Here is a 6,630-nt window from a genome sequence, read left to right on the forward strand (position 1 = left end):
GCACCCCCATCACCAAGAAGCATTTAGGAGAAATCTTGGGAAACCCTGGACACCCCTTTCCCTTATGGGCTACAAACTGTTTCTCATCACCCCATGGCACCCCTGGGACCTGGAAGGATGCAACCAAAAAGATCACCATGATCCTGTGCCCCAGGGGGACAACAGAGAAAATACGCTTGGTCGTGGCAACAGCAGGGAAACAAGAAGGGAGTGAAGATGTGAGCCAGCCCATGGCACAACGGAAAAGTTGAATAAATCCCAGAAACCTGGATGGGGAAATGCACACCTATCTCATGGGCTTGTGTCCAGCAGCACGGACATAAATCATAACCAGTGGCATTGACCTGAAAGCAAGGGAAATTGGCCCAAGAATGCCATTGTCTAGTTTTCCATCGGGAATCCATTTTTAAAGGTTGCCATTCACCCCCAGAGCAGAGAATCTCAATTAATTGAATAAACCATTTGTCACAAATTATTTGCTGGGCCGTAAAAGCAGCAATACTGAAAAGAGCCCCGTCCGTGGCTGTTCTGCAACGCGGGGTGAAGCCCAAGCCCAGTTTCCCCACCTAGAAGGATGCGTTTGCTTATGGTTTGGTTTTTTGTTTGGTTTGGTTTTTTTGTTTTTGTTTTTGTTTTTTTTTAATGAGGTTTATGCTTATAATTCCCTCTTACATTAATTATTTTCTGATTGGGAGGAGAAGAACCCCCAGCACACAGCTCCAGCTGCCGCACTGGTGGGTTTTTGGCTCACGGTGATGACTTTGCATCACGCCTCAGCAAAGGGCATCAGGGCAAGGCGACCCCCACCACCCCCAAGGGACAGTGCCGAAACAGCCCCGATGATGTGCCGCATCCCATCAACCAGCGTCCGGCACGGGCATCTCCGTGGGGAAGTGGCAGAGTTTATCACAGCCTCTGTGCCAAGAGAAGTTCATGTTTGCTTTGAAGAGCGAGGCAGGAGAAGCCCTGGAGGAGTTTCCTGGGCTGGTTGGGGATTGTCCCTCTGCAAGGCACTGATGTTAAAGCCATGGCCACTCTGCTTGTATAGAGCTGCATCTTAAAAGCGGTGAAACCACGTACAACCCTCAATTTGCTCCCTGGCTGTGGCAGGGCTGAGGCCAGCTGTCTTTCTGCACACATCGGGACAGACGTGCCCCAACCTGGTGACACAGAGCTGGGACTCACGCCCTGTTTGACAGCAGGCAGTGATGCTCCTTCGCATCCCGGGGAATCCGTGATTCACTGACCCCAGTTAAACCCGTCTGTGATCTCCCCACTTTACTTAGAGCTTCGTCGCCCTCTTTATTTTCATTTGTTTTCTTTTTTTCCTCCGTACAGCCACCCTGCATGCCTTGCTTGTAACACCCAGAGGCACAGAATTACTCATCGCCTGCTTTCATTTCATTTTTAGGTGCCTACAAGAGTTGAACCATGCGTGTAGCCACCAGACTAGAAAGCATTTCTCTCCGGGTGCTGGAGCAGCCTCCGGAAAAGGGATGAGTCATTTGACGACCCACGGCCGGTGGGGACTGGGACGGGCTGTGACGTGAAGCTCGGCTCCTCCAGACCTGGCACCACATGGGAATGAGACACCCGAGGACTTTTCTTGACAGGAACAGCCATAAAATGACGGGTAGGATGGACTTTATCTCTGATAGGGAAAAAAAAACAACCCAGGAGCTCCAGGGCAAGGCGAGGGCAGGGGTGTTGGCTCTGCAGCAGCGGGGGCATTTCCATAGGGCCAGATCCTGCGTGCGAAGGGCCTGTGTCCGCTTTGGAGGCAGGAGCGTTGGGAAAAAAGACCTTTTTTCATTGCTTGTCTGGTTGGTAGAAGAAAAAGGTAATAAAAGCAACCCAGGTGATGCCTCTGCGTGTCTGCGGGTTTCAAGACCTCTGTCACTGTAGCAGGCACTCTCTCCACCTGCACATGTGCATTTTCCACGGAATTGAGCAGAGGTTTGCAGGTGCTGAGGTTTTAACTCAGACCTGGAGACCAGCTTGGCTTTCCCATAAAAAAGGCACTGCAGAATTGGCAATCGTTGACACATTCCTGCGACCCGTTTCAGTTTTAGTCTGTCAATGCTATGGGATGGGGAAAAAAAAAGTTCAGCTATTTTTGCTTATTCTTTGGGGTAATGATGTTCAACATCACAGAAATCCTCATTGCACTCTCAGGAAGTGTCCTCTTCACCAAATCAACCTAAAATACACACCAAAATAAAAGCAGTTTGATTTCTGCACCGTGTGTGGTCATCATCTCTGGAGGAACTGAGAGTCCTCAGCATCTGGGGAAACGGGTGATGCTTCAGTGTTTTCCCTGCATAAAACAGCAAAAAATTCCTGTTTTGCCAAGCTCTGGCTAAAGTGAGACTTCAGAGACGCAGTTAATAGAGAGAACTAAGTTTTCTCCTTCACAGATATGACCATTAGGAGTTTTCAGTGCTGCTTAATCCACACGTTTCCATCAGCTTGTTTTATCCCTCTAAGCCTGCTGCTGAGCGAATGGCAGTATTGCCATCTACAGGGCAGCTGTCTCCTTCTCCCAGGGTCTCAGCTGGCCAAATGTCTCTTGGGCAACACTCATCCTCCTCCGTGGGATCAGAGACACCATGTATCTCACTGAGATGTCATGCTAAAACAAAATAAAATAAGGTTTAAATGGCTCGCTCAGGTGTGGAGGAGAGGTGAAGATGTCCTGGGACTTGGTTATGTTTCCACGCCTGGCCTGGCACTCACATCCACAGCTGGAGGAAACCATCTCCAGAAGGTAAAGGCTCAAAAAAAACCCCCATAGATGCACTTACAATTTGGCCAGGGAAGCTGAGTGAGGGACCAAAACACCTGTGGCTGTACATGCCCTGACTCCATCGCATTGGTAGGTGCATGAAACCCACCAAAGGGGAAATATCTGCGACCAGCGGAGCTGAAATATTTTGGCACGAGTACGGAGGCTGAGAAGACTTTCAGGTCAGTCCAGCCAAGGAGGCTGAAAGGCTCGAGATGGCCTGGGGACCCGATTCCCTGGGGACTGCATGAGCCACACGCCAGGGTAAAACATTATAGGAGAACCCTGCCACCAGGATGAATAACATAAAAAGGATCTCCCTCCAAAATAAACTTGCTCCATTGAAATAACCTGCATAGAAAACTATTATCTATTACATTTCCCTCTAAATAAATACTTAGCTACTACTTTGGAGTAAATAGAGATGAGAACTTAAAGGTTCTGAAGTGCTTTTTGGAGTCAAAGCATCCCAAAGCGCTTTCCGGTAATTAAAGCTGAATAGCTGTCAGGAGGCAAGGGAGCCCATTGTAGTCATACTCCCAAATATCCATCATTTTTGCCTGCAAGTGAGCAAGGGAGCGATTAGGTGAAGGAGTGGTACAATTCCGACTAGAGATTTTGGGGGTTATTCTGATAAAGGATAGCAGCCCCAGGGTAGGATTTGGATGAGGAAATGGCTATAACCAGAATATCTCTGTTCAGCTGTGCTTATCTCTGATTTTAAATCTCCCCAACCCTGCTGTGTTTTGGGCTAGTTGAGATGCTCAAGGGTATGAAGACATTCCCATGGGTCTGGTGGAGATGACAAGGGACCTCAGGACAGCTATGCCCTTTTGACATGGCAGGATGGGATGAGATGGGATGTCCTCAGACATCCCTAATGGCACTGACCATTGTAGTTGATCCCTGCACCCCCAAGCTGTGTTTCATAGCATCTACAGCCTTACCTCCCCAAATAACTCAAGGTGTTGTAACCAGTCCTACATCTCACCGGAATGCCCTACACCTGGTGGGACCAGTCCCAGGAGATAAGTCTCCTCTTGCCACGGTTGTAACCCTTTTCTGCGCCCCGTAAAGATGTGGGGATCACCAGTTTTCAAAAAATCTAGTTCATTCCTTGGTTTAGCTACATCCACACCAACCAGCTTTGGGGAAAATGCTGGGAACATTAAATATGAGCATTATAGTACTGTGCCGAGCTGTTGTTTTCCAAATACCATTGGATATTATATTGCAGTGACACCTAGCATCTTCGCACACTAAAACCTGCGTGAAGCACTACGTTTTTCCATAGGTTTCCTAAAATGTGCTCCTGGGATCATGGCTTTGCCCAGCAGCGCTGGGGAACAAGTAGCTCTAGCAAGGCTCTTGGATAGTGAGAGGGAAATGAGGCACAAGAGAAGCACATGCACCCTCTCCGCGTGCTGCCAGGCTATCGCCTCCCTCTTATCCTACGCAATAAATCACAGCTGAGAAGCACAAGCTGTTCCTGTCATCGAAACACAGAAAGAAACGTTCCTCTTGGCACCGGGGATGTGATAATGACCCTGAATTAGAGCTGTACGTCTCCAGCACCTGATTCTCCTGCTCCTGTGGGTGCAGCCTGATGTTTCTCCTCCTGGCTGTTGCAGGAACAGATCCAGGTCTTGCTCATGCGAAGGAAGAATTTAAAGGAGCAATATCCAGCCTGGCTTTCAGAGCAGCTTGTGATGTGAGGTTTCAAGCACCTGATGGCCATGGCTGTCCCATGGAGACCAGGGGCAGTTACACAGCTGCGCGAAAAAGCAGAGACAGCCTGTCGCCACTGTCACGTCAGGGGACAAAGGGGATGGTTGTGGCATTTCGGGTTGTGGCAAGGCACATGCATACTCATTAAACTGCTAACACAATCCCAGGATCACTTTTGGCCGAGGGAGCAGCAATGTCCCCGATGGTTCCCAGCTTTGCTCAGTGCAGGCCAGGGATGGAGGCTGATGAGAATTTGGGACCCTGTGTGGCATCCCCAAACCCCCCCATGGCCCATGGACCGAGCACATGGAATTAGACCCCCAGCCCAGGCATCAGGCACTGCAAAACCACCAGGCACTCTAATACTTCAGCATCTGAGTAATTTTTGGAAGTGGTTTGAGGGGCTGTCTTTAAAACTCTCTTTTCCCAAAGCCTTTGATCTGTATCTTTTTAATTCCTTCTGAAACTCGAAGGGAAAAGCTTGAATATAGTCAGGCCGAGATCTCAGATGCCAGCGTGCTCCTGTCACTTGGCTGCTAAGTGCCCCCTATAAGGGACATCACTCCATCATTGAGCCCAACAGATCCAGGCTCTTTGAGGACAAATATTTCAAATATTAAATATTTGAACTTGATATAGCAGCAGAAATCACACATGCTGTCTTGAAAGCAGCAAGAACCATTCAGTAATACTAAGGGGCAGGAAAGATGAGATTCAGGGGGTTTTTTAACTTGTCAGAAGAGGAGAATTGCCAAACTGCTGAGCACCCAGAAGACACTGCCAAGTGCAGTCCAATAAAGCAGAGAGCTAAAAATACAGCTGGGACTCCACTCCTTTACAAGCCTTAAAGAAAGGGCTGCTGGTTTCGTTTTCGTTTGCGCTTGCCGTAATAAGGAAGATTTATCTGTTTGCAAATTGGACCTCTGGATAACAGCGGTGAAAAGCAGCTCCTGTGTGTCATTGCTTATTTGTGTGTCTGCAAGCAATCCCGAAGGACGGAGTGCAAGGCTGCGTACATGTCATTTTATCATTCTTGGCCCACAAAACTTCTTTAGCGGTCGGTGATAACCGTATCGGATGTTCCTTTGGTTTGCCAATGCCATCTAGTGGCTTTTGGAAAGAAGAAATGTGCATTCTCAAAAAAGAGAGGATTTTGCAAAAATACTGCTATGCCCTAGGTGTGTGCAGGCTTTAGGAGAGATGGGACAAACGGAAAAAGAGCTAAATCAAAATCCTTCATTCAAAAATGCTCATTTCATACACAGCAAAAGGGGGAGCGGGAAGGTTGTGGGGTTCCCCGTGTATTCCTAGAAGATGGTTTTGTAGCTCATCAAAGACAAACCTTGTTTTATTGTGCACTTATATCTCCCTCTCTTCCTCCTTCCCTCCCTTTACCGACCCTGCTGCGTGTCTACCAGGAACATGGCTTTCATTTGGAAGTGTTATACACCGCAGAGAGCCTTGCCCAGCTATCTGGAGTATGGGCCCTTGCACGCCTAAAGAGCGCACGGGTTTGGTTTACACTGAGTTTATTGCTCCCTCACTAGAAAAGCATCCTCGAGAAATGCCCTTTTCTATGCACTTAGTCTTAGAAAATTAATTTTAAAAATAATTATCCTGCACAGAGTGAATTTAAGAGTAAGTTAGATGCATCGTGCTTTCTGTGGGTTGAGATTGCCATTACACTTGAGGCAGATGCCTTCCGTATGAGCAACGCTGTATTGAAGTGTGCTGCAAGTAAAACCTCTGCTGGCTGTTGTTGGAATGGAATGGAAAGGAATGGAAAGGAATGGAAAGGAATGGAATAGAATAGAATAGAATAGAATAGACTATTTCAGTTGGACCTAAAATGATCATCTGGTCCAACCCCCTGACCAATTCAGGGCTGACCAAAAGCTAAAGTGTGTTGTTAAGGGCATTGACCAAATGCCTCTTAAACACTGATGGGCTTGGGGCATCGACCACCTCTCTAGGAAGGCTGTTCCAGTGTTTGATCACCCTCTGGTTAAAAAAATGCTTCCTGATGTCTAGTCTAAACCTCCCCGGTGCAGCTTTGAACCATTCCCATGCATCCCATCACTGGATCCCAGGGAGAAGAGCTCAGCACCTCCCTCTCC

This window comes from Cariama cristata, unplaced genomic scaffold (assembly GCF_000690535.1).
Source record: "Cariama cristata isolate BGI_N322 unplaced genomic scaffold, ASM69053v1 scaffold15029, whole genome shotgun sequence".
Lineage (NCBI taxonomy): Eukaryota > Metazoa > Chordata > Aves > Cariamiformes > Cariamidae > Cariama > Cariama cristata.